General features: G+C 41.2%; 1 long non-coding RNA gene across 1 annotated transcript in view; it reads left to right on the forward strand.

Moving 5' to 3' along the window:
• Positions 1-2,314: 2,314 nt before the first annotated feature.
• Positions 2,315-24,322, forward strand: part of LOC309443258 — a 94,357-nt gene continuing 72,349 nt past the window's right edge. The window contains exons 1-3 of the long non-coding RNA XR_014184772.1: positions 2,315-2,522; positions 8,747-8,802; positions 10,088-10,158. This is a non-coding gene — a long non-coding RNA (uncharacterized lncRNA). The remainder of the gene's footprint in view (positions 2,523-8,746; positions 8,803-10,087; positions 10,159-24,322) is intronic.

The raw sequence follows: 24,322 nt of genomic DNA on the forward strand, positions 1-24,322 counted from the left end.
TGAAGCGGTTGCTCCAACTGCTGCTGCTGAGCAGCTGGTAAGGTGAAAGCTCTTGGAAAGCATGGTTGTAACTCACAGCTCAAAGACCTTGGTTCTGCCTTTAAATATTTGTGCTTCAGAAACTGTTTTACTGCTCTCTTGGATGGCAAGCAGCTTGCCTGTAAATTGTTTTTTCATACCCAGTAAGTGCTGTTTTACCTGACCGCACTTGTGTTCTGCTTATGAATGCTCTGGCCACTCAGGATTGCTTGTGTATGAGACATTGTAATAAAATGTGTTTACTATGGTCTTGATACTGCAAGTGGCCAGGGGTGTGCAAGAGAATGGCCAACGAAGGTTATCTCCAATCATTGCTGCTGAGTCACTGCAGTTATTTTCAGAAACGTCAGTTAAAACCTGGGAAAACAAATGAAAAAAAAAATTTCTTCTTGTAGTGTAGATGACAGATCGTTGAAGATGTTTTGAAGAAGCCACAAATCTAGTACCGATACTTAAACATTCGAACTGTATGGTTGGGTTACATCAATATAAATCAATGGCCAGTGGGATAAATCATAAGCATCAGAAGCCTCAGAACTGCGAGGTGAAACTTCTGAGCAGCTCATGAACTGGATGTGCTTACATCAAATCGCCTCCAGAGCCAGAGGCACGAGGTTACCGGCCAGCACGCTGTGCCCGGGCTCGGGCAGGTGCAGCATCTCCCTTGGAGCAGGAACAGAAGTGACCCCCCGCTGCTGCTTGTTCCTCCTCTGCAGATCAGCTGCCCCCAGGCTGAGCTCTGGAGTCTCCTCACTTTGCTTCTCAATCTTCTGTTTCCCTCTGTGGAAGCATCTGTGAGCACAACTGCATTTGCTGAAAGTAAGGGATAAGAAAAAGGATGTTCTCAGCATCTTGGATATTGTGATTTCAGGCAATGACAGGAGGGTGTAAGGAGGACTGTTGTCCTGGTACATGTGAGAGGAGAGTAATTCTTGTCTAGTTGGAGCTGTTTGTGAGCCTCCACAGGGAATTTTCGTGATAGATGGACAACCTGTGAAACCGTGATGTTAGTATCGAATCATCCTTGTGGCCTTCATACATCTTACCCGCTGCCTGCCGCTCAGGTTTCAGCATGGATATCACAAGTGGTGTTTCCATAGCTTGCTGGGGTTGGAAATGACTTTCTGCAAGTAATCACAGTTCAAAAATTGCATGATGTTTTGAGAGAGACAGAATTTATTTTTAGTAATGAATATTTGTAAGACTATAGCATTTCAGAAGAGAAGTTGTTTTGTCACACCTGAAATACTAGAAAGATGATGAAGAAAACCAGCCCTGGCTTTTGGAAAATTTTTTGTTATTAAATATTGTGGATTTCAAGATCAGAGGGGAGTCCTAATGCAAAATGAAGACATGACTTGAAAATAGTGTAGTAGAAAGGACATGGGTTTTAGTCTTTTGATTATGGTGCTGATCTGAATAGAAACACCCAAATCTATTTTGCCGTGATGATTGGAAACAAAGCTAACACAATTTCCAGAAATGCCAGTCTTACTGGATGAAAATTTATTTCCCTCTGACATAAAATTGTACCACCCACTGAAATGAAAAGCTTTTTTTCCTTTGGTTTGCTGGTATATCAGACAGAAGCACACATTTAGCTGAATTTCAAGCAATCTTTGTCTCTTTCAGTATTCATTTTGAGTTACTGTGGTATTAAGATGCACTGGCAGTTTCGCAGTATATCCTCATTATAAATACACATGCTAAAGAGTCTCAGCATGCACCGCTGGAGTCGTTACACACGTAGCATATTTGTTTTCTATTTTTTTAACCTACTCTGATTCAAATGTAACTCAGTTCTTGCTGTTTCACTTGATTTCAAACAGTTTGCACAATATAGACAAAGGCCTGTTGTAACCGAGTTGAAACCATGTCTGGAATTTGTTAGAGGAGAACCCAGCTCGGTGCCCGCCCTTTAAAGACAGAAAGTACTTATAAAAAGTTTGCAATAATTTCAGGATAAGTTAAAGAGGAGTCATTTTGAGGCAAGGTAGCAGCCCCGGTGAAGGGTTCACCTCTGGCATGATGGTGTCCCTGTTGGTGTTCTCAGACTCTGGGGCACTTCTGGGCCACTGTACGTGATGCTGATGTGGGAAACACAGATAGAGGCGTCTACACATAGACAGATTCCAGTTAAAACTGTGGATCAACAGTAATTGGGTCTTGAGATGGACTTTTGCTGAGAAGACACAATTCTGGTGAAAAGATCCAAGGTGAAGAGGGTTGGATCTGCTGCCGTGCACTGAAGAGAGGGTGGTGCTGAGAAGGGAGGTTGTGGGGACACAGCACTGGTGGCAGGAGAAGGGCAGACTTGAATTGTGTTTGCTGTGGAATTGCTGACGAGGAGAGGATGATCTTTAAAGGGTTTCCTGAGACCTGCAGCCAAGAAAAGAGATTTTGTAAGAAGTGTCACCTCCTGCCATTCCTTAGGAAATGGCAGGAAAAGTTCATGTGTGAATAGCACCGTCTGCAAATCCATGGTTAGAAGTGCTTGATTTTTTTTCTCCCACCAAGCTGTACACCTTCTGCTTCTGTATTTTGCTTTACTAGATTTGTGCTGATGATGGACACTGCAAAGTGCATTTTCCTCATTCCCCAGCAAAAGATGTCTTTCCTGCAGTAGCTTCTGTTTTTCTTTTGCTTTTATTGAAGTGTGTGTCTCTGGAGTGTTTTGAATTTATTTGTTCCTTAGCATGTTCTCTCCCCTGGACAAGACATGTGACTGGTAGGGAACAGCCAGATGATTCAATGCATTTTCCTATAACCGGTAAGGGAAGAAAGAAGTGAAAAGAAATTATTCTCCATCTTTTCCCCATCCTGTGCAGTGAGGGGAGATCTGTTCTTCTGTGTAGGACGGTGCCCATCAGTATTTTCAGTACTGAAGACTTAAGGAACAATAATAGAAAGCACTTTTTCGGCTGATTAATTTCTTCATATAGTGCTTATTTTAAAAAACTAAAAAGTTTGTTTTTCCAGACAGGATCAAACCTATAAAGATAGTAGCTGTGCTTTTGCCCAGGTCAGGTGTATGTTGGATAAGATGGCAATGAAATAACAAAGTGCTTTAACGGAAATTAGTTCAGCGCCCAGTGAGACAGAGCATGGAGAGGAGGAGAAATTGGTTGGGGAGCATCTGGAAAAATCTGAATGTGCAAACCATTGAGTGCAGTGATGATCCTAAAGAAATGCCTATCATCTTGATGAGTTCTGGTGTTTTGTTCAGACAAGTTGTAAGTTGGAGAGGGAAACTGGGACATCAGGGAGAAGTAAATTAGGAATTCCTGTGACTGTTGGAATAATAATGGGACAGATTCCCAAATTTATCTCTGAAGTGCCTGAATAGACCCTCTCCAGGTCCTGTCTTAACTCCTACAAAGGCTCAGAGGGGTTCTGTGTTCGGTGTTGGGCCAGGGAAATGCAGGTGGGGTTTTTAAAGGCACATGTAGAAGATTTCTGCTTTGTAATTTCCAGTGGCCCTTTATGGCTTTTAATTTTTTTTGTCCCAAATTAATAATTACAAGAAAATAAATCTGATGCCATGAGCCAGACCCTGAATAGCTTCAAGTCAGTGCTGAATTCAAGGACTTCAACAGCTGCTCTGCCATTCTTGGATGTAGAGGAATATTGACAGTTACCTTAGTCCTCCACAGTATTTCAAAGGTTAATTCTTTTTAAAGTAATACAGTGAAATGAAGCTCATTAAATGAAAAATAAGATAACAGGAGATTACCTGAATCAGAATGCATCCAAGTAGGGGAGAACTTAATTTCTATATTGGAAATTGCAACTGTGACCCTAGATCAGAGTTAAGCTTTGCTTCTTATTTGTATCAGAATGAATCAGTTTCTAATGCTGTGGATTTTAAGTCTGATACTTCTCAGGTGGAGGGGTTTTCTTTCTTTGTTTTTGGGAAAGATTATTTTTTTAAGACTAAGGAATTAGGGGAAATATTCTACTCTATTTTTTCATTACTTATTCTGCTTCCCTAATGTTACTTGAAGTATAGTTTCTGTGCATTTGTAAATAAACACATTTTCTCCTGCAGGATGTTCCTATTACTGCCTAAATGTCTTGATATAAATTTTGATACGTGCTGCAGTCAAGTCAAAAAGCATCATGCATATTTTTCTCCCAACAATTACCAAAGGCTACTCAAAGAACAAAGCATTATTTAATTTAATGTTTTAGGACCATTCAAGAGAAAGCGCACCTGTTGCTTTTGAAACTGTCTGATGCTGCTTTTGCCTCCAGCCAAAGAACAAAGGATTTCGTTTTCCTCGCAGAAGGAAACTCTCATCGGCTGTTACCACTTCATTGTTGACATTGTACCTTTGTGTTACTCTTAGATCAGGGATCATAAATTTTGTCAGGTTGATTACTCACCAATTAATCTCAAATGGATTCTACTGTCTAATCTAGTTACGTGTGTTTCCATCATGCGCTGCTGCATAACTCTTGTAAGGCTTCCAGCAACCCTGGTGCTGGCAGCGGGAGCCCGTGATTCGGAGGGAGCTCTCCTTGGCATTTTTAAATGTCAAAAATGACACAGGGTTGTTTCAGCCTGGACTCTGTCCCAGTTACAGTCCTAGTCTGGGCGACGGCTCGTCTGAGTTGTTACATGCTGCTCATATACGTGTTATGGGGCAGTAACATTCCGTGCTAGCGGTCATTAACTTCTGTTGCTACCAAAAAAGAAAATAGGGGGTGAGGGGGGAAAGGAACCTCTTACCCTCATTAGTAGGCTCATGAAATTCTGAAGCATGCCAGCTTGCCTCAGGGGAAGATCCAGGTGAGAGCAGTGGAACTGCAAATATTTATTATTGTAAAGGACAAGAATATTTAAAATACAGCTTCAGAACTAATAGGTGAACAATTAGAGTTCAGCAGAAATCAGCCTCGTTTTCAGGGTTCTCTGGTTACTGGTACTTCATGCAAACTGCTCTGAGAGGTTCACTGCAACTGGAAATCAAGGAGAATTATCCTTTCTGCTTTTATTAAGAAAAATGCATTAACTGTGTTTCCGTCTTCATTTAAGTGCTGCTTCTGCTTGTTAGAGCAAACCTTTAGCTAAGTCGTTGGTCAATTTTTCTTCAGTGAAAATCCTTAATTATATTGTAATTTCATCCCTGTCGATCAGAAGCCTGTCATTAGAGTTGAATTATCTTCAACAATCTGTATGTCAGGATGCCCACAAGACATCTGTGAGGACAGGAAAACAAACCTTAAAGAGCTGCAGCTCCTGTCTGCTGTGGGTGCTGGAGCAGCACTGCTGTCTGCGGGCTGCGAGGGACCGTCCTGCGCCTTCCCTGCTTTGCTAAGTCCAGCCCAAGTGTAGGTGGGAATACTATACAAAAGTTATCTTCTGTAGTTGGCCACCTGCCAGTCTCGTACATCAACAAATATTTTGGATGGAGTTATTCCGTGGTTGAGTTTGGGTTGTGCGCCCTGCGGCGCTCTGGCTGTGCGCTCCCCCTGTCCCCTCGCACCCTGACACGCCTCGGATTCCCAGTATCGACTGGCCCTGTCTGCCAGGGTGTCTGACACATGAACGGGACCAAGTCAAGCTTGGGATTATTGTCAGAAACGTGCTGTTTGTGGCTTTGAGTGAGGCCGTTAGTGCTGCGGGCAGGTCTGTGTTTCCAGCTGCCCCCCAGGGCTGGGGAAGGGTGTGAGGGGCTATCTAGGCCGGCCCTGCCGAGAGTCCTCAGCTGCCACCGTAGAATCATTCCGGGTGGAAGAGACCCTCAAGATCATTGAGTCCAGCCACAACTCTAGCACTAAACCATGTCCCTAAGAGCCTCATCTATGTGCCTTTTAAGCCCTTCCAGGGATGATGATTCCACTGCTTCCCTGGGCAGCCTGTTCCACCCGTCTCCTTTCTGCTCACACCGGGAGTCTGACATGGAGCTGGGCTGTGTGCAGTGGCCAAACCTGCTCTGGAAAGGCTTGTGAGCAGTGAGATTTCAGCTTTTTGAATCATTTAAAAAGCACCTCAGCAATTTATTTAGAGACCTCTCACACTAGGTTCAAACTTTCTTGTGCTACAGTAGCGTTCAGCTGGCTTAATTAATTATTTCTGTCACTTTGTGTAGGGTCTAGGTTTTCTTTTGAAGGTTATCTGTACAAATTGTGCTGCCAATTGATACAATTTAGCTTAGGATCTGCGATGAGGCAAGAGCCTAAATTATATGTAGAAATTACAATATGACTATTGTCATAAAAATATATTCAGAACTAAGTTAAAAAAGAGAAAACTGAGATAGAAATATACTATATAGGAACACATGGTTTCAGAAAGAATTCCTAAAATTGTATTATGTAAGCGTATCGTTGCTGTGAGCAGCTGTGTTTCAGCAATACATTTATTCTTCTTGCTGAAGATAGCAAGCCTTTAGTAAAAAACAGATCAAGCAAAAAATACTATATGAGTTTTTCCCCCCAAGTACCTTGTGCTGTGTGTGCTTCTTTCCTAACAATTTGGAATTTTATTTACTGTCTGCTGAAAGCGAAACGTTTTAAGGGCGCTGCTCCGTTGAGCTGGCAGGAGGTGTTTGAGCTCGGTAGCCGGGTGTGAAGTCCTGGCAGTGGAGGCAACGTGTCGACCATCGGTTGCTCAGTTGGGCATGAAGAAGGAGACAGCCGGGGACGTAAATGTGCTTTGAGAGGCAGGGAGCCTGGTGAGAAATCAGCCTGCTTAGTGCGTCTGCTCCTGCACGTCAGACTAATGGAATAAGAGAAGGTGGCAGAAAAATAATTGCATTCTCTTTACTAATGAAAGAGCACTTCAAGTCGTTGATAGTTTTACTGGCTTAATTACTTTGCAATGGCAGTATTTAGTGGCTTTGATTTGAGTTTTGTAATAGCAGTTACATGGACTTATTAGTCCTTGGGTGAACCAGGCAATTTTTTATGCAATTACATTTCAAATGTATTTAAGCGCACAAGGAAAAGTACAGAAAAAACAGTGAGGTGAAGTAATTAGTGAGCAGGATGGGTGTGCTGGGGCTGGTCGCAAAGGAGGCCAGAGCTGGTTTCAGTTCTGCTTGTTCCTCTCATGGCTCTGTCCCACCCTGACTTCAGCACCTTGAGGACTTCTGAAAAGATATCTACTTATTTAGCATTAAATAGAAATAAAATCCCATTCGAGTGAATGGAAGAAAATGAAAGAAAAAAGATAATTTAGCAATGTTTTGAAACTCTGTCGTTTCAAACCCTTTCTGTGTAGTTTGTGAAAGATGGTAATGAAACTCCTGCTCTTGTTTCTTGGCTGGATTCTCTAAATTTCAATCTAAAAAATCAAGGTGTATTTTCAACTTAACAAATAGTTTTGCCTTTGCTAGATTTACAGTTGTATGGAGAAAAATGAATTTAAATGCAGAACAACAATTGAAGAAGGCTCTGTAGCCTTAGTGGTCAGTGTCACAGGGACCGCATGGTTCGTGACAGCCGCACTGCACCGCTTGTCACATGTACCGCACGGCCTGTCACAGGGACCGCACAGCTCAGCACAAACAGCTCTCCTGGAGAAATTCCACTTCTGTGGCAGCTCTCTGCTGTGGAGGGAGCAGCTGACAGGCTCCACATTAGCGTGGTTTAGTAACGTGCTTTCTGAGTTTGGCTCGAAACCGCTTGTAATACGAAAAGGCATTTCATATGTTTGAATCCGTATAAATCTGTGTGTGTGCACAGCCCATCTGGAGCTATCAGGCAGGTGATGGTGTGTGCCCTGCATTCAGGGCTGCGGACACCTTTTTAACTTGATAGTAAAGTGCACTTGGACTAACTGCTAATTCTGCAGCGTCTGAAATATTCCCTTTCTGGTGACAGCATGTTTATTCTCCTTGGAGTAAAACATCTACTCCAGGCAATAAGATGCCATGACAGACAGTGCAAGACTCTGAGCAATAACACTGCACTAAAGATGTCTTCATGGCTGGGTTTTGTTGTTGGTATTATGGTATTTTACTAGCTGGCTACATTACCTAATTGCATTAATTCTATAAATGTATATATGACTGTGTATACAATATGTTTTTCTGCGTAAATGTTTTTTTGTGTTCTGCTATTTGAAACATGATCAATTTTGAGATCTAACAGGGACTAAAATATATAACCCAGAGGGAAGCACACATAGAATCAGGCAATGCAAACATTCGAGCCAGAAAATTTATAGTAAGGATCTATAGGGTAGACAAAGATTGATGAATGAATTAACCATCTCACACTTTTGTATGCAAAATGAGCAGAAAATCCTAGGAAACTCTTTCAAAGGCAACAAAAGCATTTTCATGGTTTATGGAGGAAAGTGAATGTTTTCTTGTTGCTGGTTTTGTTCTGGAGTGTTTTGCATTGTTTAGAGATGTAACAACTATGCTGCATTGTATGTAAACATGAATTATCATGTTACACTTGCAAGATTAGTACTTGTTTGTTGAGTCAGGCCCTCCATTTTCCCCTCATCATTTCAAAGGCTTGGGTCAATAGAAAATAATCCACATTTTGGAGTAACATTTTGGTAAGGGCAAAGTAAATTTTTGAATACTTTTAAAATTCAAACTTATCTTTTGTGGCAATATAAAAAGACTGCTGCTGTTCAGACAAGTTACTCGTTGACCCAAAATCTTAGTGCACTTGTTGACCCAAAATCTTAGTGGAGCACAGAATTCTGATCTTAAATTTAAATTGTTGTGTTTTTCCCTTTCAGAGCTGCAAGACGGCAAGGCGCAGAGCAACGAGACGTGTTCAGTTCCCTGCCACAGGGTAAGTCTGTCTGTCTGCAAAGAGCTGAAGTGGTTTGCCATAGCTGGTTGCTGGCAGCGTGCAGTGGCACTGGTGGCCGTGGGTGCCGAGGTGGTGGTCTCGGTGCAGTGGGGTGTCCCTGAGCTTCTCCTGCCCGCCAGCAGAACCAGCCGCGTGATCTGTGTCCAGGTCAAGCCTGGTACTACTTTGTTATTATATAATGGATGGTGTAGTGTGTCTTACTAGGCTATACCTTTCTGGCTTGTAATTACGTATTCACTCTGAAACTGTTTTCCCATGAAGCAGGAAGGCTTTTATTCAGCTGTGATTTGTTAAACTGTCTGTAGAACCCAGATACAACCATGGTGGGTGCATTTTCAGTTGTTTCTTATTTCTTCCTGTGAGTCTCCAGGCCTGTTTGAGAGATGTGTGGTGTGGGAGGGTATCATGCCAATAATGAAATGCTGGGTTCAAAATGAAAGGCAGTCATTCCAAAACACTTTTATTTTTAGATCCTCCTTTTCTTAGTCTTGGATGCTGTTTCTCTCTGCCCTCCTCCTGCGCGATTGCTTGCCAAGCCGCGTGAGGCAACTTAAAGCTGCCATCCAACCACAGCTTGAAATGTGCCTTGAAATCTGCTTTAATTAGATATGAGCCATAATAATTTAATTACAGATCCACCCACTAAATTGTCTGTTTTGAATTGTAGCAGCCACATTGTGTACAGAAACAAAAATGTTTGGAGTAGATACCTCACTGATTTCTATCAAGGGCATTCAAGCTCAGAATAAAGTACCTGAGTACTGTGATTGTTTAACCTCTAGCTTGCTAATTACACACATGACTTGTAAAATCTACCAGATTTACCTAGATGTAAGTCAGCTGTGGTTTAACTGCTTGTTCCTGGGGGATGAGATGCTGCAGGGTTGTGCCTGTACTGCTGGTAAGGAGCGTGCGGCCAGCCACAGACTGGAGCTTGAGAAATGTCTCATTGCTTTGTGGACAGGCCTTTCAAATACTTATTTCCCACAAAGTTAAATTAAATATGTATCACACACTTAACATTGGAATTTCATCCTTCACTTGTAGGTACGTAAAAGCTCTTGTCCAAGCTCTTGTCCCCACTGCTGGGGAATGGTGTCTAGGTCTTAGTCAGTGATCTGGTAACAAACACGAGTTATTACTATTTAGATTTGTGATTGATGGAAAGTCTGATAGAGTAATTATTACATCCTCGTCCATATTTAGTATGTAGAGTAATCATTTGGTAGCCTGGGATCATTCAGTGATGCGTGTTGTAATTCAGCAGAAAGGAGATGGAGTGACGGCCGTGACTGAAGAGGACAGACGGTACTTGAAGAACCAGCAGCTGCAGAGGTAGGAGCAGACGCGTCAGTTAATGGAAACTTCTTGTGCGGTTCTGTTGCAAAACACCACTTGGCAACCTTTGGATTGATTGAATCAATCATTCAGTCAATTAATCTCTCTGTCCATCATGGACGCAAACAATGTCCGGAGTTAGCGTGAGAGCAGTGGAGCTGCCTGGGGGGAAATCTCTACAAATATGTCGACGTAGCGGCATGAGCATGCCTTAGATATGCACTGCTGGTCAAACAAGACATACTCATTCATTCTGAATTATTTAAAATACGTCTTTAAGAACATTCTTGACAGGCTCTGTGTGTTTTGATTAGAATGCCTGAAGAAATACTGCTGTAGAAAATATTGTGATGGCTGATACAAATTTTCTTCAGTTGTTGTAGCTCCTACCCATCTTCTCGTCAGCATTATGTAGTAATGTTTCCTTTCACTTTGCTAACATGCAGATTAAAGGTAATCTTAAGATTTGGAATGTTTTGTATCTTCATATTCACAGATGAGTAATCTTCAGTTTGATTTCTACTTATGTCTAAATCTTTGAGAGGTTTGATGGATGGTTATTCTGATCAGATCCTGTTAACGGAATTTCTTAGTGGTTAGCGGTTAAAGATGGAAAACTGTAAAATCTAAATAACTTCTGCTCTTGTTGGCAATAGTATAAATTCACATTTAAATGATGAACCCTGAGGGCTGGGAGCGTTACCTACACGTGGGCAGGTGCTAGAAGGCAGTAAGCCAGGGCATGAATGAAAACTTCGTTGTCTGTTCAGAAAACCTAAAAGCCAAACATTGTTGAAATCAAAGTTCTCCATAGAACAGGGGCTGTGGGACTTAGAGGAGAGCAAGCCCGTCAGTGGGTATTGGGGACGGCCTGTTGCTCTCTGATAACAACCCATCCCAGTTCCAGATCATTACCCTCCTCTGGAAGATTTCTGCTGCGCTTGGGGATAAAAGGCTGAATTCTTCTCGCTCTGGCTCTGCCGGAGACAGCTCCAAAAGATGTTTTCCATTGTTTCAAATGGCAGTTATCCAGAAATAATTCGGCATTTTTATGAACAGTTCTTGTTAAAAGCTCATTGCAAGTCAGCAGGCACCACTGTGATTGAAGGCCTAATGTTTTAAGAATTAATTTGGCCATCACCTGTTGCAGGATTGGACCGAACTGCTCGTATCGGCTGCCTCTGAAGGAGAAGGATGAGGGATAATACTTGTCAGGTGCTTCTCTGTTTCCTTGGCTACAAGTTAATTTAAATACCATCTATTCTATTGGCATTAATGAAAATCTTCTGGGATACACATCTTTGATATGCAGTGATTTCAGCTGTAGGGATGTAGTATTTTGGGTACCAATCTAATCACCTCTCCAAAAGGGTGAAAATGGTTTAGGAAGAGAGAAGTATTAATAATGTGTATTTCTCTCTATTAAATATCCTCAAATGGCATACATTATTGCTTGAATCTTTCCTTCCTTGACACTAATATGGCACCAAGAATTTTTTTCCTGAAAACTCAAGCATGTGTTTCTTAGCAAACACCTATAATTAGGTCAGAATTTTATAAAAGGCTTTCTATTTGCATAGAGTAGCATTAATTTTGCATTCTTCTATCAAGTGAAACACGGAGAAGGAACAAATAATTTATTCATGCAAAACCAACCGGCATGAATCATTTATTTACCTCTTCTGGTAATTTCACAAGCTCACTTTTTACGCATCAAGCTGCAAATTAATAAAAAATTTCTGGGGGTTGATTTTGTCTGGAAAAAAAGTAATAAATGACATAAATAGATTCCCCTTATGGAAAATCATCATGTGAACTTGGGCAAAAATTCCATACAGGCTGTTTGTTGTTTTAATTAAGTATCTATCTGAAAGTCCAGCTGCAAGAAAGAGAGTTTTCACTGTCTTTAACCTTCAAAATATAAAAAAAACAACGGGTTGAACACCAAAATTTTCTGTCAAGTTAATCCGTGAATTCAGAACAGCTCCCTTGAGTTTGTTAGAGTTTTCATCAATGTAAATAAAACTAAACCTGATGCAAGGGCTTTAATCTGGAAGTGCATGTAGAGGTAAATGACAAATGTACTGACTGTGTTGAGCTGTGGTCTGTTTCCAGCATGTAAGTTTAATGGAACAAACTCTGCTCCTGCTGATCCCAGTGACAAATGACCCATTTTGTTCTACAAGTGCAGTGTTTGGTGCTGTTCAATATATACTCTATGGGTCAGCGTGGTTCTGAATTAGCTGCTGTTTACTGGAGCACCTTTGCAGTTCAGGGTTGCTTTTTGTGTTTTGTTACTGTTGATGTTTTGGTTGGAGCTGGAGGGCTGTGGCAGAGCAGGGAACAAGAGCTGTACAATAACCTGTGTGCTCCCTGGCCACACTGGTTCTAATGAGAGATAAGTACCACGTTTTGACAAATGTTTTGCAGGATTTTACATAGTGTCTGATGGCACATTGATCTGTGGAATGTTAAAAAAAACCCGCAGAATTTAAAAAAGTGATGTGCAGCTGACATACTGTGTCAAGGAAATGTGTGGTAGTTCATTCCAACGTATGCTTAAAGAGACAAATATTATTTGGAAATATCATCTTTGGTATAGTGGGAGTTTGTTAAACTAGATAAAACCAACTTTGTTACCACTGCAATTTATAAAATCATTAAGAGTGTCAGAAAAGCAAGTGATGATTGGCATTTGGGGCTTTAAAGGATTACTAACAACTGCTACACCGGCAATCTAACGGTTTGCTTTTTACTTTTCCTATGTGGCTAGATGGGCAGTTCAATTAAGTTGATATGTCAGTCAGAAACATCACTTTTCCTAATTCAATAAGGATTGTTTTGTATGTCATTAATCAGTTTGCTTTATAATTATGTGTTAACTAAACTTTGGGCACAGCGCTGCCCTGACGATGGCACAGGAGATCTGCTGCAGGGGTCCTGGGTGCCAGCCTGGCCTCTTGTCCGAACAATTGCCCACTGAAAGGCTGTGTTTGAAATGTGTGCCACGATGGGAAGTTACTCATTAACAGGGCATTTAATTAAGACCCATCAGGAGATTTAGCCTGAGATCTGCTGGTTGCTTTTTAAAGTATTTGCTGTGAATTAAAGAATATAAGTAAGCGATTAATGCACTGGCTTTAACTCAGCAAATTTGGGTTGAGTTCTGAGCTTTGCCAGACCCGCTGCCTGAGCAGGGCAGTTCTTGTGGCCCGAGTGTCACATCTCCGCCTCGTGAGCAGGTTTGGTCCTTCTCAGTCTGCTCTCCTCTCTGTGAAGAACAAAAAGAAGAAGAACTGATTTTGGTGAGAGCTTCCATGTCTGCCAGGAAAGAGATTCAAAACCTGACTGAATGTGCTCCTGAGCCGCCTTCTGCTTCTGACCCGGCTTTGGGCAGACGGGGTGATCTCCAGAGGTCACCCTCCCTCCCCATCTCAGTGATTCAATGATGCTGTCAAATAATAAACTGGAAATGCCCAGTGAAACAACAGATAGATGCTAGGTTATGTTGTAACAGAGAATTACTCAAGGCTATCATTTTATCCTGTGCTAAAAGCTTCACAATTGCGGGAAGATTATGCTACCAAACATGAAAAGTGGTGATTGTGCTGCCATTTTTTGCCACTGTAGTCAAGGGCCTGTCAGGATCTCCATTACAGCAAACATGGTCACAAAGGGTAATCTAACCTTACATGACAGTTATTTGCTTGGAATTAAGATCTGGTAGAGCATTACAATGCTTTTTTGTTTCATTTTGTATTCTGGTTAACCTTTATGTTTTATTTTGGTGAATGGGTAAGCTCTTGAGCCTTTCATTGATATTTTTATATGAACTTGGTTCAGGCCACTTAAGCAAAATGTGACCCAGAATGACAGAAATTACAGAAGTTAGTGCTAGATGGGTGCGTCATAGCTCTGTTAGAAGCTCTCTTAAAAAGGCATGTATTTATGTCACAAGAGTCACTGCTGTAGCTGCAATTACCGTACTCTGTTGTCAGCGGTCCAGCTGACAAGCTGTGTGCTAAATGCACATGGTGCTGAAATACTTCCTTGCTCACAGAGGACATTCCTGGTAGTGTAACCACCGTGCGGTGCAGAGTTTCCTTCTCCAGTCTGTCAATGTAAGTGTCTCAATATTTAGGAAGTGTTAAAAAACTCTCAACTACTCAACATTTATCTTGAAGAAGATAGCTTTTGATTCAAAAAAGAAAAATGTTCTATCCACAGCGTCCTACTGCATTTTGTATGTTTATTAAGGGTCAGTGTGGCTGACAAACTCGTTGGTTTAATCCTTTGATCCTTTATGCAGATACTGTACCAGAGGTATAGGAAGAGAACCTACATGGGACAGAAGGACGGACGGTGCATGTGCTGTGTGCACGCAAGGGGGGAAAGGCTGGGGGCCAGCAGGCACTCAGCATACCCAAACCTGCCTTTCTCAGCTGTTACGTATTTTTCATCTGTTGGCCAGATGTGCTCTTTCATCTCCTTTTCGAAGTGTTATTTTTTAAGAACAATTTAGATTTCAGCCCGTGTTAAATCTGATTCTTTTCCAACTGTGCACAAAATTAAAAAATCTCTTGATGGTTGGCACTTGCTGGTCCTAAGGCTTAAAGATTTTGCTCCAATACCAATATAATGGCATTTATTAAAGATAATATTGTACAATCCATTTTTTTTAAAGGCAAACTTATTTTCCTGATCACTGTCAGTTGGTACCAGAGGTTTGTCTGTGAATTGTAATTTTGGTTCTGGAGGATGATGAAAGTTCATGGATCTGGTGGAATTGCTTCTGCTGTGTTGTACCTTGGTGTTTTAGGGTTCAGTACGAAGCATTTTGTTTGGGACACAAGAGCAGTAGAGAAGAACTGTTTGATATATTTAACAGTTTATCAAGCTTTTGTTCGTCTGTTTTTAGAGTTAGGACTGAGAACAGATTCAGTAACAACGTTTTCAACACTTCCCACTGCTGTTTGGTTTGAGGTGCTAAGCGAGGAGCCCTGGAGTGTGAGAGCATCTCCTGCCCAGCTGGGAGCCACAGAGTAGGAGGACATGGGAGGCAGGTTGGTTGGATCCCATCTCCATCAGCCTGGAGGGGGAACTGGGGGCATTTTGGGGAGGGAGTAGTGGTGTCTCCATGGGCGGTGGCACGGCTCCCCGGGCAGGGGACAGGACTGCAAGGTCGCAGCCTGGAGGTTAGAGAAATGGATTCCTGACTTGGCTTGATATCTTGCTTTGCGGTGGGGCATGTGGTGAATTACTTCACTGCTTTCTGGTTTGGTTGCAATAGTGTTGTTTTGGTGGGATATTGAGGAACTTGCAGAGTTTTCAGAGCTTTTTGCATTTTGAAATGAGGTGAGTGGGTTGGCATACGGTTCCCTCCTGACATGGCAGCTTCAGAGTTTTAGTAAACATAGAATGTTTTCTCTACAAAAAAACCCCTGGGATCCTTAGGGAACAGGTTCTCCATATGTGTTGGAGGAGCATGGTTGTGGACAGCAGGTCTGGCAGAGAGGGACGTGGGTGCTCGGGGCTGCCAGTCCCACTGGAGACAGTGTCCCCTCGGAAGGGCTTTGCTTCTGCTGGGGACGGGGCGATGGCAGGAGAACTGAGGTTTCTTTGGCTTTCTCTACTAGGTTAATGACAAAATCTTTTCCTTGCTCAGGTGTCCTCACTGTTAGACCCTTGTACATGAGTAATGCAAACAGTCTGATATTCTTTATGATGCTCGATTTGATTTGTAACAAAAGCACTTCAAAGTTTATTGGATCTTCACAAGGCCTAGTTTCAAGGGTAATTAAGCATCTCATTATATCTGGTAATGTTAATTGCATTTTTAATTTTATTTGTACACCGACATTTGCTCTGGCTAAAAATAGTCTTTATAAATGCGACTGAAAGGGAGAGCTGGAGATGGATATGTACAAGCTAGTGAATTATAGGTAATGGAAGAGTGGAGATACCTGTCTCACAGACAAAGCTGCCTGAAGTGATGGGCCTTTCTGTTAACTTCAGAGTGTTGGTGGTTCAAAAAAAAGCGCATTTGAAAATATAATTAAACTGGTCCAAGCCACATTATGGTTATTTAGATTTAAATATGTCTAACACCTTGTTTGGGTAGAGGAGCTCAAAGCCAGTGAATATACCATATTTAAATCTATCAATAGGCCTTAACCTGGCATATAGCAAGGTCTTCCACATCCTCTGGAGAAGTCTTGTTTGTGTTGCTGAAGGCTTCAAAGTTGTGCGTTTTACAACTATGACTAAAGTCTTGCGGATCTTACACGTGAGACAATGATTTCCTTTCCCATCTATATACTTCTGTAGATGATAAAAAAAAGCTGAGTTACCAGTGCTTGGTGGACCTGAATTTAAAAGGAAAAAATTTTGAAATATATTTAAAAGCCAAAAGGACAACATGAAACAGAAGAAAATGAGAGCTTGAAAATAATTTATTTGCTTCCTGAATAATTAAAGAGTCCATGTGAAGTACATGATAACGCATGTCGGTCCTCAGCTTGTTGGCTATGTTAATTTATTCAGTGTATTATATTTGGCAATTAATGTTCTTCTCTTAACAATATGCCAGTTAAATATTCTTGCATTTCATTATTAATTTATCTTAGTTTTCCTTGAAGATAAGCGTTACAATGCAGTTTTCACAAGCACACATGTAATCAGGGTGAGGTTCGTTTATGAAAGTTAGTATTTGCTCCCTGGGGTGGTTGGTGGAAACAGCTTTTGGAAGGTGAATATTGATAATTCACAGGGGAAACTGCATAGGGCCCACTACATCACCCAGTGTGTTCGTTTGCAAACATTAAATTACATGCCTGTGCATGGTCTTTTCCTTTCCAGAAATGTTAACCCAGCTGCTGGATGCCTTTGATTCATCATCTGTGTTTTTGCCAATGAGTCTTGGTGAGTCTGTTCTTGCTTTTGGAGAAGTTATCCCATCTTTTAGCCTATCCAGATACAGGATATTTTCAGATGGCACAGATATTTCTTCTAACGCGTTTTGTAGATGAGCATTAAGCCCTGCTGATATCTAGGGGCAAATTGAAGCCTCTAAAAGGTGGGGTATTTTTTTCTCCAAAGTCACCAACAGTGAATTGGAAAATGAGAGCTGAAGCAGCTTTCTTAACGAGGCAGCCTGTTGAAGTACCGGTAAGGTGGTTTTAATGATAGCTTTTCTGCCTTGACTTGCAAAGTGATTCATCAATTGCCAGAAATATTCCTGGAGATGTTCCTGTTAGATTAAGAATGTGGCTCGAAGTTGTATCAGCACACCTGCTCCCAGCCTCTCTTGAAAGAAAACAGCACAATTTCTGGCTCCTGTTGTCATCAGTGACCTTTGGTCGTTGCAGCAGCGGTGTAAGAGGTGCGCCTGGTTTCGCTTTGGAGTAGTTCAACCTTTTGCATATATCAGACACTCAGTTTAATAGCTTTATCTCAGCAACATCCTGGAAGTATAATGAAAAATGACTTTTCTCTTGTTGCTGTTTGATAGCTTTGAAGCTTGCATTTTGAAGCTGTGTTGAATCTAATAGACTTTTCACTGGATATACTTTAAGACAGGTCATTCTTTCTCTGAGAAATGGAATTATACTGCTTTGTGTTAGTGTGGAGAGGTCCGAGCAGTCACTGTCTGCCTCTTCCTAAGTGATGGAGTGAAAGGTGGTTTCATGAGAGCATTGGAATAATCTTAATTGACATAAATCATTTGAGATACTGTCAACGAAATATTACTCCTAATCTGTTTTTTTCTGTTTCATTTAGAAATGTCTATTTCTTTTTAAGGATTCATGCAAATCACACATAATTATGTATTTTATAGGTAGAGACTAGTCCTTTTGATAACATTAAGCAGTGCCAGATTTACTCTTTAACATAATCCTTAGGCTCCCATCTATGAAACTGCGTGAAACAGACTTAGGGAACACATTCAAAATGAGTTTCACAGTTCTGGGCTCATCCAATTTCTAACACACAGTGTTTTTCGATTGTAACTGTGAGCGTGGTTCTCAATGGTAAGACTCACTAATCTTCTTAAATAACCTAGTAGGATTGTGTTAAGGGAAAGTGGGAAAGTGACCAGCAATTAAAGAAGCTGAAATACATAAAATGAGCTTTGTCCATAGAAGTCAATTAAGTTGTCACAAGGCGAAACAAAAATGCCATGCTGAAAGATTTATCTCAACAAATCTAGTATTAGAAACATGAGCAATTGATCTGCTATCAAACGTGCAAAATGATTGAAACATAGATGAGTTAAATAAGTTTTAGCCTACTAATTAACTGTAATTTCATAACACAAAGCCTAAATAATGGAGCTTGTCAAGGAAGTGACAGTATCATCGATAGAACCAGGCAGCTGTGGCAGGTTTTGTGGGGTCATGACAGATTTCTGAGGAGCCTGTGCTAAAAATGGGGGATCTTAGGTGTTCAGTAATTTACAGTCTTGTGTAAAGGATAAACTACACCCTTGAACAGCCCCTGGGTTTGTCCATCTCTGACATTCATATTTAGAGCTGCAACTTTGGAGCTGATGTGGACTTCAAAAAAAAAAAAAAAGAAAACCAATATAACCTTTTCTCCAATTCTGAAAACTACATTAATATTAAATAGCAATTAAAAATCTTTGTATGTATGCAGAGGAACATCATGAAGACATTTAAAGAACAAAAAACCTAATAAAAAAGAGGACAGTGTATTTTGTATCAGCAGGCTTGTTCAGTTAAGGAACGAGATCTGTTGGCTTTGTGCCAAGCCATACAGCATCACTTATTGCAGTAATTCAACCCAAACCCCAGAAAGCTAGTTGTGTATCTTGGGCCTTGTGATTCACGGGAACACTCCTGCTTTTTAACGTGTTCTTTTTCTAACGGGAAACCCGCTGTCTGGTGACAAGATCCTTCCACAGTTTGTTCATTAAACCAGCTAATGAAGGAGAGAGCACATCATACGCATTCCTTAAGAGATGTGCCCTGTTCCTTTCATGGAAATTTAGGATGTATGTAGGTAAATAAATATGTATGTATATCTGATAGCATAGCATTTAAGGCTTTGATCTCACGGCTAATTTATGGGGAAACAGTGGAACGACGTGTAACTAAAGGACTGATTGTTTTAATTGCTCCACAGCAGTGAAGCCTCGAGCTAGAGCCAGATAAATTCTGTCTCCCTCCAGTCTGTAAGAACTGTAGCAGTCCCAGTGAGCTGCCTTCCTGCTGCTAGTGCAGAGAATTCTGCCTGTATTTCAAGGCTGCAAACACATACTTAAGTACGTTACTTCCTAGAGGTCTCAAGTCATATCCAAGTGTGTGAACTGTGCCTTACACCTGCATTGTCACCTAACTGTTCAGACTTGGGTCATCACATTTATTGCACAATACCTAAAAAACTAATGTACAACTGCTTCGTATTGTTACCTAGAGAAAAAGTAGTCATGTTTAAGGAGGATTGTTGAGGAAATGGAGAAATTGTGCTGCTTTGGTACAAATTTTCTGAGCCGCAATTTGTAGCATGTTAATGTGAGGATAAAATTTAGAAAAGGAAGTCTAAGTGCTCTGTAAAACAAGTTAAGATTAATTTCTTACTCTGAATTGGAATAACCTACTTAATACTATATAAACATTTCTAACTAAATGAAAGATTTTACAGAGCATTAAAAATTGATAGCACATCAGCTGCCTTAAAAATGTGTTTCCTTTCTTTCTGCTCCTGTGCGTTTTAGTCAGCTCGTCATTGTGACTGGTTTATTATGGCTCTCTTATTTCTGAGCAGTCATTACAAATGCCCTTACGTTTAAGTGGATGCATTTTTTGGTGGTTGCTGTGTGATGACTGTTTTACTCTGTAAATAGACTATAAATTATGTATGGAGAATTTATGAATTAATCTATAGTATATATCTCATACTCATAAATATTGTACAGTACCTTGTAGCCTCTTTATAACTTGCTGGTGGAGATCTTTAAGTGCAAGGTTTGTCATGCTGTTCTCTTGTATCAGAAATAGGCAGTTTTGATTTTCTGCAGCACTATTTTTGTTCATCTTTCAGTATTGCACTTTGCAACATGCAGAGCAAAATTGTCAAATGTGTATAATGGTGCGAGGGAAGTGCCTTGCTTCACCTTTCTGTTTTGAGAGATAAATCATGAGTTTCATACCTGTGGAGCTATTCTTTCTTTCACCTGCATCGTCTGAATAACACACATTTTCCCCAGGCAGCTAATTATGGGGCAAGATTAATATGGTAGCAGATTGTAACCACAACTGAAGACCTCAGAAACTAGCTATTAAAACACTCTGCATGTCTGTTGAGTGCAGTGCTTGAACCACCTGTTCACGGAAAATAAGCCTTAGATGCAGTGATATATGTGAAGGATTATTACAGGTAGGTTGGTGAGACTTGAGGAAAAAAACAACCCAGTGGCCAGTGTTGAGCTGACTTCTGCGTCAATTAATTTTCTCTTCAGTTAATTGGGCCGGGATGGTTGTAGACTGTAACCTTCTGGGAAGCAATTTAGGAGAAATTAGTGATCTCCAGAATAAATTTCCATGCAACATTCAGTGCAATGTCTGCTGAGATAACATCCTGTGTATGTTACAGGTCTGCTCTGGTTTATAATCATCAATGAGGTGCAAGTCATTGGCTGGGCTGGGAATTGTTAGTCAGTTGCCCTGAAAGAAAACAGCAAGAAAATACTTTGCCTGGGATGTTTTCAGGTTTGTGTGATGTGGTGCTGGTCCTGCCGTCTGTTCCGTGCCGGAGCGGGGGGCTCGGCTTGGGCAGTGGTGCCTGCAGGGGTTTGGTGATCGGTACCTCGCGCTCGGCACTTTCTGCTGCAGCAACCCGGGGCTCGGATGGCTGGGGAAGAAGGTTCGATGCTTTCATACAGCTGAAAATCTGGAGCGGAAAAATGGAAGGAGTTTTGTGAAAATCTGTGGAGGAGCCAGGAGTAGGATTTTGGTTTCTGGACGCCTGTCCCTGTGCTTTGGCTAAAAGGTGAAGCTTCCACTCAGAATATTACGATTCTCAAGGTCCACTGTTGGGTTCTTTTACTAAGGCTTCCTTGTCACACGCCCTTAGTAAGGCTATTTTGTTCAGAGAAAAATATGGAATAAATGTGCCCGTGGAAATACGTTCTAGTAAAAGCTGAAGGAAACTATTGGAGCAATTCACTCCCTTGTCACTTGTGGTGTTCAGTCTCTTTGTTAATAATTCTGTTGTTGCATCTTGGAAATACTTCATTAGTCCCTTTCTGTTCTCATCCTATTCCACCTGACAGACATCGGTACTTTTATTTTTCACCTTATTTTACAGATCCCCATGGCAGCACATTCTGCACTTGTGTGTGACAGCAGCTGCTGAGGATGGGATCGGTATCTCAGATACTGCAGTGGGAGCACCATGAGAACTGCCCGGCTCTCGGAATGGGACTGGTAGTTGTTCTGAGTTCTTCTTTCTGCTTCAAAGCTTGATTCTGTGAAAGCAGCAGTGAAAAAGTGCACAGTTTATAATAAACTGGTGCATTACTGGTGATGCTTTGCAGTGGTCTTATTTTCTGTTGAGTTATTGTTAGAAAAATAGTGGGTATCCGCAGTTCACTGTATTTGCTTGTGAATACAGTAACTTTCTAGGCAGCTTCTGTGACTTCATGCTCATGTCTGAGGGTAAAATCCAAACAGTGTTTACTGAACAGGCAAAGGAAATTCTTTATCCTGTATGAAAATACTGCATATTGAGATATGTCAGAAGAAATAACTAATTTGGGGAATGTGAAAAGAGCAAATATTTGAAATAAAGCTAGAAGGAACTCCAGATACTCTCTGACTTTTCCTGGGTGGGTATACTTTATTAAGGCTTCTGCAGCTCATCTGCCAAGATACAAACTAGGACCAATGATGTGTGGCTCTGCAAGAACATTTCACTTTGTTGGTATTTTCTCTTATTCATCGCAGTACTGATAGAAAAAAATAAACTGAGTGATTTGGTGATATTCCCACGATGGATGGTTAGAGCTCATCAGATGCGTTTCTCAGACTCCATCTCTTCCTGACAACCTGTGCTTTCCTGTCTGTTTCTGTGGTTGGCTGTATAACCTGCGGCTGTGTGGGTTGCTGGGTGGCTGTGGCGCGGGGCTCTGCGGGGACAGGACGGGGCACCTGGCACCCAGCGAGCGCAGGAGCTCTCCCGTGTGGCAGCACAAGAAACGAGAGGGCACGAGATGTGTTATTTTTGGGAGAGCTGTGTACATGAGAACCCTAATGTGGATGTCAGTGTGCTCTTCCCATCATCACAGCAATGTACAGAATCCCTCCAGGGATGCACGTTGGAGCGAGTGTATTGATGTGTGCTTGGTTACATATTCATGAGAATCACTGTAAAGATTTATTGTACCCTTGACTCACTCAGAAAGTTAGTTGTTCAAAATGGAGCAAAGCAGGTATTAGTTAATACCATTGATTTATTATTTTTTTAATGTATATTTATATTATATGTATGAGAACAGTACATATTGGAGCAGTAATTAGATTACAGACGGATTCAGACTTGTCATATTTCTAGGAAAAAGGGGTATATTTAACTTCTCTGTAGTACTTGATGAGCAGAGATGAAGCTGCAAAATTTACTTCTAGGTTCAGATTTTCTTAGAAAATGAGGAATCGGAAGGTACTTGTGGCAAGGGAGGTGTCAGCACAGGGAAGGTGGAAAACAAACAAAAACAACCAACCAAAAAGTCACCAACTGAAAACACACCCCAAAACCAAACAAACCCCAAACAAACAAAACCCAACAACAACAAAACATGAACAAGCAAAACCAAACAGCAAGGGAGCGTACATCCAGATAGCAACCAGCGGGGTGCTCTGCGCCGTTTTCCTATCTTTACATCTGGACCCCACTAACTTGTGGTGGGTTTACTTCAAGGTATGATTGGCAGCACTGGTAACGAAGCCTCTTAGAGGGAGGTGTTTTGATGATAGTGTTAGCAATGACTATTTATTCAAATCTGTATATTTGCAGTATAGCATTTCTTGAACATATAGAAGGGCAGGTTTTTTTTCGGGTGGACAGTATAGTCTTTTAAATGTGGGACTTCCCTAAACCAAGCTCCTCATTCTGCCATAATTCCTTGAACAGAATGATTGTTCATTCAATGTCTTCATTCTCTTTTCAGTCCCAGCTGTAAAATTGATCTTTAAATAGTGCTTTTCTCAGTGTGGTAAATTAACTGTTACTGCATAATGGAGTAAAATGCTTCTTCAAGTGCAGGGATTTTTTTTTTTTAATGGCCATTAAGCAAGAAAAGAAAGTGCAAAAGGCAATTTTTATGCCTTGGGGATAGATCTTTAGTTCAGTTCAAGAACATGGCTTTTGGTAGGACCAAAGCACATTGTCAAGAGAACCTGTTACTCTGGCTGTGCAAATAAACTGTGATTTGCCTTTGTGCGATTTGCACTAGGACTCAAGTAAACTTTCATATAAATGTAACTGAGGCAAATTTGTCTATTTTGCTTTCAGCTTACTAAACAAATCCTTAGGTTGTTTGCAGAAAGCACTGTTTTAGCTTCCAGCATGTCTGTTTACTAAGAAATAATAAACACTTCTGGCTAGGTTTATCTTGCCATACAATCCTCCAGGTGCCATTTTTTTCATATAACTGGCATCTTCTGTTATCTTTACTTAATTTCTGAAATCTTCTATGTATCCTGAAAAACAAACGCCTCTCTACATGCTCTGCAATGGACAGATTTAATCACCAGTGAAAAGTGGTAAGAAATGGCAAATTAGTGTGTGTTTTGAGCAGAGTCAGGAGGAGGGGCTGAGTGAAGGCAGCACAGGGCAGTGGGCCTGGGCCTGCAGAGCAGGCGGGAGCAGCGGTGAGCGAGGGCCCAGCGAGGGCCTGCGTTCAGGGCCCTGCCTCCAGACCTTTTAGGGAAGGATGGCTGGATAAATGCGTAATCTCAAGCTAAAACACAGTTTTCCATTAGTTCCTTCAGTTGAACTTTAAACTACATTTCCAACCTACAAGATAAAATCCATTTCAGCTTTTTAAAAAGTTTAATTAAATACTCTGAAAATGGAATGTCTCAATAGAGACCCATGGAAAGTAAAAATCAGCGGTTTGTTTTCCAACAATATGTTAGCATGT

This window comes from Streptopelia decaocto (genome assembly GCF_964273445.1).
Source record: "Streptopelia decaocto genome assembly, chromosome: 8".
Lineage (NCBI taxonomy): Eukaryota > Metazoa > Chordata > Aves > Columbiformes > Columbidae > Streptopelia > Streptopelia decaocto.